The sequence below is a fragment of the Cetorhinus maximus genome, chromosome 22, assembly GCF_964194155.1.
Source record: "Cetorhinus maximus chromosome 22, sCetMax3.hap1.1, whole genome shotgun sequence".
NCBI lineage: Eukaryota > Metazoa > Chordata > Chondrichthyes > Lamniformes > Cetorhinidae > Cetorhinus > Cetorhinus maximus.
In genome coordinates, this window is record NC_135900.1 from 75,514,016 (window position 1) to 75,529,465 (window position 15,450).

At 37.4% G+C, this 15,450-nt stretch overlaps 1 protein-coding gene across 1 annotated transcript in view; it reads left to right on the plus strand.

Moving 5' to 3' along the window:
• The window catches only part of LOC144696333 (diacylglycerol kinase iota-like), an 864,725-nt gene that overhangs the window by 781,294 nt on the left and 67,981 nt on the right, over positions 1-15,450 (plus strand). The window lies entirely within an intron of this gene.

Consider the following 15,450-nt stretch of genomic DNA (forward strand, 5'->3'; position numbering starts at 1 on the left):
CCATTGCCACTCTATAATTGAACCCATTGCCACTCTATTATTGACCCCATTGTCAATCTATTATTGAGACTATTGTCACTCTGTTATTGAGCCCATAGACACTATTATTGAGCCCATTGTCACTCTGCATTATTGAGCCCATTGCCACTCTATTATTGAGCCCTTTGCCTCTCTATTATTGAGCCCTTTGCCACTCTATTATTGAACCCATTGTCTTTCTCTTATTGAGCCCATTGTCATTCTATTATTCAGCCCATTGTCACTGTACTATTGAACCCATTGCTACTCTGTTATTGAGTCCATTATCACTCTGTTATTGAGCCCATTTTCACTCTAATATTGAGACCTTTGTCCATTTAAATTGAGCCCATTGTCACTCTATTATTGTGCCCATTGTCACTCTGTTATTGGTCCCATTGCCACTTTATTATTGAACCCTATGTCAATGTATTATTGAACCCATGGCCACTCATTTATTGAACCCATTGTTACACTATTATTCAATTCATTGTCACTCTCTTATTGAGCCCATTGTCACTCTGTTATTCAGCCCATTGCCACTCCAATATTGAGACCATTGTCCCTCTAATATTGATCCCATTGCCACTATATTACTGAACCCATTGTCAATGTATTATTGAACCCATTGCCACTCTATTATTGAGCCCATTGCCACTCTATTATTGAGCCCATTGTCACTCTATTATTGAGCCCATTGCCACTCTATTATTGAGCCCATTGTCACTCTGTGTTATTGAACCCATTGTCACTCTATTATTGAACCCAGATTCATTCTATTATTGAACACATTGTCACTCTATTATTGAGCCCATTGTCACTCTGTATTATTCAACCCACTGTCTATTGTTGAGACCACAATCACTCTATATTTGAGCCCATTGCTATTCTCTTATTGAGCCCATTTTCGCTCTGTATTATTGAACCCATGGTCACTCCATTATTGAACCTATTGTCACTCTATCATTGAGCCCATTGTCACTCTGTATTATTGAATCCATTGTCACTCTATCATTGAACCCAAACTCACTCTATTACTGCACAAGTTTTCATTCTATTATTGGGCCCATTATCGCTCTGTATTATTGAACCCATTATCACTCTGTTATTGAACCCATTATAACTCTGTTATTGATCACATTGTCACTATTATTGACCCCATTATCACCCTATTATTGAATCCATTGCCACTCTATTAATGAGCCCATTCTCACTCTATTTTTGAGTCCATTGCTACTCTTTTACTGAGCACATTGTCACTCTGTATTATTAAGCCCATTGCCAATATATTATTGAACCCATTGCCAATCTATTATTGAACCCATTATCACTATTATTGAACCCATTGGCACTCTATTATTGAACCCATTATCACTCTATTATTGAACCCATTGGCACTCTATTATTGAGCCCTTTGTCACTCTGTATTATTGAGCCCATTGTCACTATTATTCAGCCCATTGCCACTCTATTATTGATCCCATTGCCACTCTATTACCGAACCCATTATCAATGTATTATTGAACCCATTGCCACTCTTTTATTGAACCCATTGTCACTCTATTATTGAACTCATTATCACTCTATTATTGAGCCCATTGTCTAATATTGAGATCTTTGTCCCTTTAATATTGAGCCCGTTGTCACTATATTATTGTGCCCATTGTCACTCTGTTATTGGTCCCATTGCCACTTTACTATTGAACACATTGTCAATGTATTATTGAAACCATGGCCACTCATTTATTGAACCCATTGTTACTCTATTATTCAACTCATTGTCACTCAGTTATTGAGCCCATTATCACTCTGTTATTCAGCCCATTGCCACTCCAATATTGAGATATTGTCCCTCTAATATTGAGCCCATTGTCACTCTATTATTGCGCCCATTGTCACTCTATTATTGATCCCATTGCCACCCTATTACTGAACCCATTGTCAATGTATTATTAACCCATTGCCACTCCTTTATTGAACCCAATGTTACTCTATTATTAAACTCATTGTCACTCTATTTCTGAACCCATTGTCACTCTATTATTGAACCCATTGTCAGTCTGTTATTGAACCCATTGTCACTCAATTATTGAGCCCATTGTCACTGTATTATTGAACCCATTGCCACTCTGTTATTAAGCCCATTATCACTCTATTATTGAGCCCATTATCACTGTATTATTGTGCCCATTGTCACTCTGTTATTGAGCCCATTGTCACTCAGTATTATTGAATCCATTTTCACTCTATCATTGAACCCAGACTCACTCTATTACTGCACCAGTATTCATTCTATTATTGGGCCCATTATCGCTCTGTATTATTGAACCCATTATCACACTGTGATTGATCACATTGTCACTCTATTATTGACCCCATTATCACCCTATTATTGAATCCATTGCCACTCTATTAAGGAGCCCATTGTCACTCTATTTTTGAGCCCATTGCTACTCTTTTACTGAGCACATTGTCACTCTGTATTATTAAGCCCATTGCCAATATATTATTGAACCCATTGCCAATCTATTATTGAACCCATTATCATTCTATTATTGAACCCATTGGCACTCTATTATTGAACGCATTATCACTCTATTATTGTACCCATTGGGACTCTATTATTGAGCCCTTTGTCACTCTGTATTATTGAGCCCATTGTCACTCTATTATTCAGCCCATTGCCACTCTATTATTGATCCCATTGCCACTCTATTACCGAACCCATTGTCAATGTATTATTGAACCCATTGCCACTCTTTTATTGAACCCATTGTCACTCTATAATTGAACTCATTGTCACTCTATTATTGAACCCATTGCCACTCTATCATTGACACCATTGTCACTCCATTATTGAGCGCTTTGACATTCTATGATTGAAGCCTTTGTCTTTCTGCTATTGAACCGATTGTCACTCTGTTATTCAGCCCATTTGAACTCTGTTATTGCCCCCATTGTCACTCTATTATTGCACCCATTTTCACTCAATTATTGAATCCGTTGCCACTCTATTATTGGGACCATTGTCCCTCTAATATTGAGCCCATTGTCACTCTATTATTGACCCATTCCCACTTTCTTATGGAGCCCATTCTCACTCTGTATTATTGAGCCCAATCTCACTCTATTATTGAGCCCATTGCCACTCTATTATTGAACCCATTGCCACTCCATTGTTGAACACATTGTCACTCTATTATTGAACTCATTGTCACTCTATTATTGAAACCATTGCCACTCTATTCTTGAAGCCCTTTTCACTCTATTATTGCACCCAGAATCACGCTATTACTGCACATATTTTCACTCTATTATTGTGCCCATTGTCGCTCTGTATTATTGAACCCATTTTCACTCTATTATTGAACCCATTGTAACTCTATTATTGACCCCATTGTCACTCTATTATTGAACCCAGAGTCACTCAATTATTGAGCCCATTGCCACTCTATTAGTGAGCCCTTTGTCACTGTGTATTATTGAGCCCATTATCACTCTATTATCGACCAATTGCCACTCTCTTATAAGCCCATTTTCACTCTGTATTATTGAGCCTATTGTCACTCCATTATTGAGCCCATTGCCCCTCGATATTTGAACCCATTGCCACTCTATTATTGAGCCCATTGTCCCTCAATTATTCAGCCCATTGTCACTCTATTATTAAACCCATTGCCACTCTGTTATTTAGCCCACTATCACTCTATTATTGAGCCCATTGTCAATCTAATATTGAGACCATTTTCTCTCTAATATTGAGCCCATTGTCACTCTACTATTTCGCCCAATGTCACTCTATTATTGATACCATTGCCACTCTATTATTGACCCTATTGTCAATCTATTGTTGAGCCTATTGTCACTCTGTATTATTGAGCCCATTGTCACTCTATTATCGAGCCCTTTGCCACTCTATTGTTGAACCCATTGTCTTTCTCTTATTGAACCCATCGTCACTCTATTATTCAGCCCATTGTCACTGTATTATTGAGCCCATTATCACTGTATCATTGAGCCCATTTTCACTCTAATATTGAGACCATTTTCCCTCTAATATTGAGCCCATTGTCACTCTATTATTGCACCCATTGTCACTCTATTATTGATCCCATTGCCACTCCATTGTTGAGCCCATGGTCACTCTGTATTATTGAACCCATTGCCATTCTTTTATTGAACTCATTGTCACTCTCTATTATTGAGCGCATTGCCAATATATTAATGAACCCATTGCCACTCTGTTATTGAGCCCATTATCACTCTATTATTGAGCCCATTGTCACTCTGTTATTGGTTCCATTGCCACTTTATTATTGAACCCATTGTCAATGTATTATTGAACCCATTGCCAAACTTTTATTGAACCCAATGTTACTCTACTATTAAACTCATTGTCACTCTATTTCTGAACCCATTGTCACTCTGTATAATTGAATCCATTGTCACTCTAACATTGAACCCAGAGTCATTCTATTACTGCACAAGTTTTCATTCTATTATTGAACCCATTATCACTCTATTATTGAAACCATTGTAACTCTATTTTTGATCCCATTGTCACTCTATTATTGACCCCATTATCACCCTATTATTGAATCCATTGCCACTCTATTAATGAGCCCATTGTCACTCTTTTATGGAACCCAATTTCACTCAATTATTGAATCCGTTGCCATTCTATTTTTGAGACCATTGCCACTCTATTACTGAACCCATTGTCAATGTATTATTGAACCCATTGCCACTCTTTAATTGACCCCCTTGTCACTATTATTGAACCCATTGTCACTCTATTATTGCACCCAAAGTCACTCTATTACTGCACATATTTTCACTCTATTATTGGGCCCATTGTCGCTCTGTATTATTGAACCCATTGTCACCCTATTATTGAACCCATTATAACTCTATTATTGATCACATTGTCACTCTATTATTGACCCCATTATCACCCTATTATTGAATCCATTGCCACTCTATTAATGAGCCCATTGTCACTCTATTTTTGCGCCCATTGCTACTCTTTTACTGAGCACATTGTCACTCTATTATTAAGCCCATTGCCAATATATTATTGAACCCATTGCCAATCTATTATTGAACCCATTATCACTATTATTGAACCCATTGGCACTCTATTATTGAGCCCTTTGTAATTCTGTATTATTGAGCCCATTATCACTCTATTATTGAGCCCATTGTCCCTCTAATATTGAGACCATTGTCCCTCTAATATTGAGCCCATTGTCACACTATTATTGCGCCCATTGTCACTCTATTATTGATCCCATTGCCACTCTATTACCGAACCCATTGTCAATGTATTATTGAACCCTTTGCCACTCTTTTCTTGAACCCATTGTCACTCTATTATTGAACTCATTGTCACTCTATTATTGAACCCATTGCCACTCTATTATTGAACCCATTATCACTCTATTATTGAGCCCTTTGCCATTCTATTATTGAACCCTTTGTCTTTCTGTTATTGAACCCGTTGTCACTCTGTTATTCAGCCCATTGGAACTCTGTTATTGCCCCATTGTCACTCTATTATTGAACCCATTTTCACTCAATTATTGAATCCGTTGCCACTCTGTTATTGGGACCATTGTCCCTCCAATATTGCGCCCATTGTCACTCTATTATTGACCCATTGCCACTCTCTTATGGAGCCCATTGTCACACTGTATTATTGAGCCCTATCTCACTCTATTATTGAGCCCATTGCCACTCTATTATTGAACCCATTGTCACCCAATTGTTGAGCACTTTGTCTCTCTATTATTGAACTCATTGTCACTCTATTATTGAAACCATTGCCACTCTATTCTTGAAGCCCTTTTCAGTCTATTATTGACCCAGAGTCACGCTATTACTACACATATTTTCATTCTATTATTGTGCCCATTGTCGCTCTGTATTATTGATCACATTTTCACTCAATTATTGAACCCATTGTAACTCTATTATTGATCCCATTGTCACTCTATTATTGACCCCATTATCACCCTATTATTGAATCCATTGCCACTCTATTAATGAGCCCATTGTCACTCTATTCTTGATCCCATTGCTACTCTTTTACTGAGCCCATTGTCACTCTGTATTATTAAGCCCATTGCCAATATATTATTGAACCCATTGCTAATCTATTATTGAACCAATTATCACTCTATTATTGAACCCATTGCCACTCTTTTATTGAACCCAGTGTCACTCTATTATTGAACCCATTGTCACTATTATTGAGCCCTTTGCCACTCTATTATGGAACCCATTGTCCTTCTCTTATTGAGCCCATTGTCACTCTGTTATTCATCCCATTGTCACTGTATTATTGAACCCATTGCCACTCTGTTATTAAGCCCATTATCACTCTATTATTGAGCCCATTGTCACTCTAATATTGAGATATTTGTCCCTTTAATATTGAGCCCATTGTCACTATTATTGTGCCCATTGTCACTCTGTTATTGGTCCCATTGCCACTTTATTATTGAAACCATTGTCAATGTATTATTGAACCCATGGCCACTCATTTATTGAACCCATTGTTACTCTATTATTCAACTCATTGTCACTCAGTTATTGAGCCCATTATCACTCTGTTATTCAGCCCATTGCAGCTCCAATATTGAGACCATTGTCCCTCTAATATTGAGCCCATTGTCACTCTATTATTGCGCCCATTGTCACTCTATTATTGATCCCATTGCCATTCTATTACTGAACCCATTGTCAATGTATTATTGAACCCATTGCCACTCTTTTATTGAACCCAATATCATTCTATTATTGAACCCATTGTCACTCAATTATTGAGCCCATTGCCACTCTATTATTGAACCTATTGACACTCTGTGTTATTGAACCCATTGTCACTCTATTATTGAACCCAGATTCATTCTATTATTGAGCCCATTGTCACTATTATTGAGCCCATTGTCACTCTGTATTATTCAACCCACTGTCTATTGTTGAGACCACAATCACTCTATATTTGAGCCCATTGCTATTCTCTTCTTGAGCCCATTTTCACTCTTTATTATTGAACCCATGGTCACTCCATTATTGAACCCATTGTCACTCTATTATTGAGCCCATTGTCACTCTGTATTATTGAATCCATTGTCACTCTATCATTGAACCCAGACTCACTCTATTACTGCACAAGTTTTCATTCTATTATTGGGCCCATTATCGCTCTGTATTATTGAACCCATTATCACTCTATTATTGAACCCATTATAACTCTGTTATTGATCACATTGTCACTCTACTATTGACCCCATCATCACCCTATTATTGAATCCATTGCCACTCTATTAATGAGCCCATTGTCACTCTATTTTTGAGCCCATTGCTACTCTTTTACTGAGCACATTGTCACTATTATTAAGCCCATTGCCAATATATTATTGAACCCATTGCCAATCTATTATTGAACCCATTATCACTCTATTATTGAACCCATTGGCACTCTATTATTGAACCCATTATCACTCTATTATTGAACCCATTGGCACTCTATTATTGAGCCCTTTGTCACTCTGTATTATTGAGCCCATTGTCACTCTATTATTCAGCCCATTGCCACTCTATTATTGAACCCATTGCCACTCTTTTATTGAACCCATTGTCACTCTATTATTGAACTCATTGTCACTATTATTGAACCCATTGCCACTCTATTATTGAACCCAATGTCACTCTATTATTGAGCGCTTTGACATTCTATTATTGAACCCTTTGTCTTTCTGCTATTGAACCCATTGTCACTCTGTTATTCAGCCCATTGGAACTCTGTTATTGCCCCCATTGTCACTCTATTATTGAACCCATTTTCACTCAATTATTGAATCTGTTGCCACTCTATTATTGGGACCATTGTCCCTCTAATATTGAGCCCATTGTCACTCTCTAATGGAGCCCATTGTCACTCTGTATTATTGAGCCCAATCTCACTCTATTATTGAGCCCATTGTCACTCTATTATTGAACCCATTGTCACTCTATTATTGAAACCATTGCCACTCTATTCTTGAAGCCCTTTTCACTCTACTATTGCACCCAGAATCATGCTATTACTGCACAGATTTTCACTATTATTGTGCCCATTGTCGCTCTGTATTATTGAACCCATTTTCACTCTATTATTGAACCCATTGTAACTCGATTATTGAACCCATTGCCACTCAATTCTTGAACCGATTGTCAATCTATTATTGAGCCCATTGTCACTATTATTGAGCCCATTGTCACTCTGTATTATTGAACCCATTTTCACTCTATTATTGAACCCAGACTCACTCTATTATTGAAGCCAAAGTCACTCTATTATTGAACCCATTGTAGCTCTGTATTATTGACCCCATTGTCACTCTATTATTGAACCCTGAGTCACTCAATTATTGAGCCCATTGCCACTTTATTAGTGAGCCCTTTGTCACTGTGTATTATTGTGCCCATTATCACTCAATTATCGACCAATTGCCACTCTCTTATAAGCCCATTTTCACTCTATTATTGAGCCCATTGTCACTCCATTATTGAGCCCATTGCCCCTTGATTATTGAACCCATTGCCACTCTATTATTGAGCCCATTGTTACTCTGTATTACTGAGCCCATTGTCACTCTATTATTGAGTCCTTTAAAACTCTATTATTGAATCCATTGTCATTCTGTTATTGAACCCATTGTCCCTCAATTATTCAGCCCATTGTCACTCTATTATTGAACCCATTGCCACTCTGTTATTTAGCCCATTATCACTCTATTATTGAGCCCATTGTCAATCTAATATTGAGACCATTTTCACTCTATTATTTTGCCCATTGTCACTCTATTATTTCGCCCAATGTCACTCTATTATTGATACCATTGCCACTCTATTATTGACCCTATTGTCAATCTATTATTGAGCCCATTGTCACTCTATTATTGAGCCCTTTGCCACTCTATTATTGAACCCATTGTCTTTCTCTTATTGAACCCATTGTCACTCTATTATTCAGCCCATTGTCACTGTATTATTGAGCCCATTATCACTGTATTATTGAGCCCATTTTCACTCTAATATTGAGACCATTTTCCTTCTAATATTGAACCCATTGTCACTCTACTATTGCGCCCATTGTCACTCTATTATTGATCCCATTGCCACTCCATTGTTGAGCCCATGGTCACTCTGTATTATTGAACCCATTGCCATTCTTTTATTGAACCCATTGTCACTCTCTATTATTGAGCCCATTGCCAATATATTAATGAACCCATTGCCACTCTGTTATTGAGCCCATTATCACTCTATTATTGAGCCCATTGTCACTCTGTTATTGGTTCCATTGCCACTTTATTATTGAACCCATTGTCAATGGATTATTGAATCCATTGCCAAACTTTCATTAAACCCAATGTTACTCTATTATTAAACTCATTGTCACTCTATTTCTGAACCCATTGTCACTCTATTATTGAATCCATTGTCACTCTAACATTGAACCCAGAGTCATTCTATTACTGCACAAGTTTTCATTCTATTATTGGGCCCATTATCGCTCTGTATTATTGTAACCCATTATCACTCTAATATTGAACACATTGTAACTCTATTTTTGATCCCATTGTCACTCTATTATTGACCCCATTATCACCCTATTATTGAATCCATTGCCACTCTATTAATGAGCCCATTATCACTCTATTATGGAACCCAGTTTCACTCAATTATTGATTCCATTGCCATTCTATTACTGAACCCATTGTCAATGTATTTTTGAACCCATTGCCACTCTTTAATTGAACCCATTGTCACTCTATTATTGAACCCATTGTCACTCTATTATTGACCCCATTTTCACTCTATTACTGAGCCCATCCTCAATCTGTATTATTGAACCCTTTGTCACTATATAATTGAACCCATTGCCACTCTATTATGGAGCCCATTGTCACTCTATTGTTGAAACCATTGTCACTCTATTAATGAACCCAGTGACACTCTATTATTGAGCCCATTGTCACTCTGTATTATTGAACCCATTGCCTCTCTATTATTGAGCCCATTGTCACTCTATTATTGAACCCATTATCACTCTGTATTATTGAGCCCATTGCCACTCTATTATTGAGCCCATTTTCACTCTATATTATTGAGCCTATTTTCACTCTATTATTGATCCCATTATCACTCTATTATTGAGCCCATTGTCACTCTGTTATTGAGCCCATTTTCACTCCATTATTGAGCACATTGTCACTCTGTATTATTGCGCCCATTGTCACTCTATGTTATTGAATCCTTTATCACACTATTATTGAACCCATTGTCACTCTATTATTGAAACCATTGCCACTCTATTAATGAACCCATTGCCACTCTGTCATTGAACCCATTGCCACTCTATTAGTGAGCCCATTGCCACACTATTACTGAGCCTATTGTCGCTCTGTATAATTGTGCCCATTGTCACTCTATTATTGATCCCATTGCCACTCTATTATTGAACCCATTGTCACTCTATTATTGAACACATTATCACTCTTTTAGTTAACCCCTTTGTCACTCTATTATTGAACCCATTGTCATTCTGTTATTGAACCCATTGTCACTCTATTTTTGAAACCCATTCCCACTCTATTATTGAACCCATTTTCACTCAATTATTAAACCAATTGTCACTCTATTATTGAACTTTGCCACTCTATTATTGAGCCCATTTTCACTCTGCAATATTGAGCCCTTTGTCACTCTGTTATTGAGCCCATTGCCCTATTTTATTGAACCCATTGACACTCTATTATCAAACCAATTGTCACTCTATTATTGAACGCATTACCACTCTATTATTGAACCCATTGCCACTCTATTATCAAACCTATTGTCACTCTATTATTGAAACCATTGCCACTCTATTAATGAACTCATTGCCACTCTTATTGAGCCCGTTGTCACTCTGTATTATTGAGCCCATTGTCACTCTATTATTGAGCCCATTGCCACTCTATTATTGAAGGCATTGCCACTCTATTATTGAGCCCATTTACACTCTATTATTGAGCCCATTGTCACTCTATTATTGATCCCATTATCACTCTATTATTGAGCCCATTGTCACTCTGTTATTGAGCCCATTGTCACTCCATTATTGAGCACATTGTCATTCTGTGTTATTGAGCCCATTGTCACTCTGTATTATTGAACCCTTTATCACACTATTATTGAACCCATTGCCATTCTATTATTGAGCACTTTGTCACTCTATTATTGAGCCCATTGCCACTATTTTATTGAACCCATTGCCACTCTCTTATCAAGCCCATTGTCACTCTATTATTGAAACCATTGCCACTCTATTATTGAGCCCATTGTGACTCTGTATTATTGAGCCCATTGTCACTCTGTATTATTGAGCCCATTGTCACTCTATTATTGAACCCATTATCACTCTCTTATTGAGCCCAATGTCACTCTGTTATTGAACCCATTGTCACTCTATTATTGAGCCCATTTTCACTCTGAATCATTGAGCCCATTGTCACTCCATTATTGATCCCATTGCCACTCTATTATTGAACCTATTGTCATTCTGTTATTGAACCCATTGTCACTCTATTATTGAACCCATTGCCACTCTATTATTGAGCCCATTTTCACTCTGTATTATTGAGCCCATTGTCACTCTAATAGTGAGCCAATTGCCACTCTATTACTGAGCCCATTGTCGCTCTGTATAATTGAGCCCATTGTCACTCTTTTATTTAACCCCTTTGTCACTCTATTATTGAACCCATTGTCATTCTGTTTTCGAACCGATTGTCACTCTATTATTGAACCCATTGCCAATCTATTATTGAGCCTATTGTCACTCTGTATTACTGAGCCCGTTGTCATCTGTTATTGAGCCCATTGCCACACTATTATTGAACCCATTGTCACTCTATTATAGAGCCCATTGTCACTCTATTATTGAGCCAATTGCCTTTCTGTTACTGAACCCATTGTCACTCTATTTTTGAACCCATTACCACTCTATTATTGAACCCATTTTCACTCAATTATTGAACCAATTGTCATTCTATTATTGAACCCATTGCCACTCTATTATTGAACACTTTGTCACACAATAATTGAACCCATTGCCACACTATTATTGAGCACATTGTCATTCTATTATTGGGCCTATTGCCACTCTATTATTGAAGCCGTTGTTTCTCTATTATTGAACCCATTGTCCTTCTGTTATTGAACCCATTGTCACTCTTTTATTGTTCCCATTGTCACTTTATTATTGAGCACATTGTCACTCTTTATTCTTGCCCCCATTGTCACTCTGTATTATCGAACCCTTTGTCATTCTATTATTGAACCCAGTGCCACTCTATTATTGAACCCATTGTCAATCTATGATTGAGCCTATTGCCACTCTATTATTGAATTCGTTGTCACTCTATTATTGAGCCCATTGTCACTCTATTATTGAACCCATTGTCACTCTATTATTTAACCCCTTTGTCACTCTATTATTGAACCCATTGTCATTCTGTTATTGTACCCATTGTCACTCTATTATTGAACCCATTGCCACTCTATTATTGAGCCCAATGTCACTCTGTATTAATGAGCCAATTGTCACTCTATTATTGAGCCCATTGCCACTCTATTATTCAACCCATTGTCGCTCTATTATTGAGCCCATTGTGACTTTGTATTACTGAGCCCGTTGTCATCTGTTATTGAGCCCATTACCACTCGATTATTGAACCCATTGTCACTCTATTATTGAACCCATTGTCAGTCTCTTACTGAGCCCTTTGTCACTCTATTTTTGAACCCAGTCCCACTTTATTATTGAAATCATTTTCACTCAGTTATTGAACTCATTGCCACTCGATTATGGTACACATTGTCACCCAATTATTGAACCCGTTGTCATTCTGTTATTCAACCCATTGTCACTCATTTACTGAACCCATTGTCACTCTGTATTATTGAACACTTTGTCACACTATAATTGAACCCATTGCCACTCTTTTATTGAGCACATTGTCATTCTATTATTGGGCCTATTGCCACTCTATTATTGAACCTATTGTTTCTCTATTATTGAACCCTTTGTCATTCTGCTATTGAACCCATTGTCACTCTATTATGGAGCCCATTGCCACTATTTTATTGAACCCATTGCCACTCTATTATCAAACCCTTTGTCACTCTATTATCAAAACCATTGCCACTCTATTAATGAACTCATTGCCACTCTATTATTGAGCGCATTTTCACTCTGCATTATTGAGCCCTTTGTCACTCTATTATTGAGCCCATTGCCACTATTTTATTGAGCCCAATGCCACTCTATTATCAAACCCATTGTCACTCCATTATTGAGCCCATTGCCACTGAATTATTGAGTCCGTTGTCACTCTATTATTGAAACCTTTGTCACTCCATTATTGAACCCATTGTCACTCTTTTATTGATCCCATTGTCACTTTATTATTGAGCACATTGTCACTCTGTATTCTTGCCCCCATTGTCACTCTGTATTATTGAACCCTTTGTCATTCTATTATTGAACCCAGTGCCACTCTATTATTGAGCCCATTGTCAATCTATGATTGAGCCTATTGCCACTCTATTATCGAATCTGTTGTCACTCTATTATTGAGCCCATTGTCACTCTATTATTGAACCCATTGTCACTATTATTTAACCCTTTTGTCACTCTATCATTGAACCCATTGTCATTCTGCTATTGTACCCATTGTCACTCTATTATTGAACCCATTGCCACTCTATTATTGAGCCCATTGTCACTCTGTATTAATGAGCCCATTGCCACTCTATTATTCAACCCATTGTTGCTCCATTATTGAGCCTATTGTGACTCTGTATTACTGAGCCCGTTGTCATCTGTTATTGAGCACATTACCATTCGATTACTGAACCCATTGTCATTCTCTTATTGAGCCCTTTGTCACTCTATCTTTGAACCCATTGCCACTCTATTATTGAACTCATTTTCACTCAATTATTGAACCCATTGCCACTCTATTATTGAACCCATTGACACTCTGTATTATTGAATCCATTGTCATTCTATTATTCAACCCATAGTCACTCTATTATTGAACCCTTTGTCACTCTATTATTGAACCCATTGTCACTCTATTATTGAACCCATTGTCACTATTATTGAACCCATTGACACTCTGTATTATTGAATCCATTGTCACTCTGTTATTCAACCCATAGTCACTCTATTATTCAACCCATTGCCACTCTTTTATTGAGCCCATTGTCCCTCTATTATTGAGCCCATTGTCACTCTATTATTGAACCCATTGTCACTCTATTATTGAGCCCATTGTCACTCTGTATTGTAGAGCCCCTTGTTATTCTATTATTAAGCCCATTGCCACTATATTATTGAGCCCATTGTCATTCTCTATTATTGAACCCATTGTCACTCTATTATTGAGCCCATTGGCACTCTGTTATTGAACCCATTTTCACTCTATTATTGAGTCCATTGTCACTCTATTATTGAACCCATTGCCACTCTGTTATTGAACCCACTGCCACTCTATTATTGAACACATTGTCATTCTCTTATTGAACTCATTTTCACTCTATTATTGAGACCATTTTCCCTCTAATTTTGAGCCCATTACCACTCTCTTATTGAACCCATTGTCACCCTATTATTGAGCCCATTGTCACTCTATTATTAAGCCCATTGCCACTCTATTATTGAGCCCATTGTCACTATTATTGAACCCATTGTCACTCTATTATTGAACCCATTATCACTATTATTGAGCCCATTGGCACTCTGTTATTGAACCCATTTTCACTCTATTATTGAGCCCATTGTCACTCTATTATTGAACCCATTGCCACTCTGCTATTGAACCCATTTTCACTCTATTATTGAGCCCATTGTCACTCTGTTATTGAACCCACTGCCACTCTATTATTGTGCCCATTGTCACTCTGTATTATTGAGCCCATTTTCACTCTATTTTTGAGCCATTTGCCACTCTATTATTGAACCCATTGCCACTCTATTTTTGTGCCCATTGTCACTCTGTATTTTTGAGCCCATTGTCATTCTATTATTGAACCCATTGTCATTCTGTTATTGAACCAATTGCCACTCTGTTATTGTGCCCATTGTCACTCTATTATTGAACCCATTGTCACTTTAATATTGAGCCCATTTTCACTCTATTATTGAGCCCATTGCCAATCTGTTATTGAGCCCATTGTGACTCTATTATTGAGCCCGTTGCCTCTTTATTTTTGAGCCCATTGTCACTCTATTATTGAGCCCATTTTCACTCTGTTATTGAGCCGTTGTCACTCAGTAATATTTAGCCCATTGTCATTCTGTTATTGGGCATGGCCTCACTTAGTGTCCCT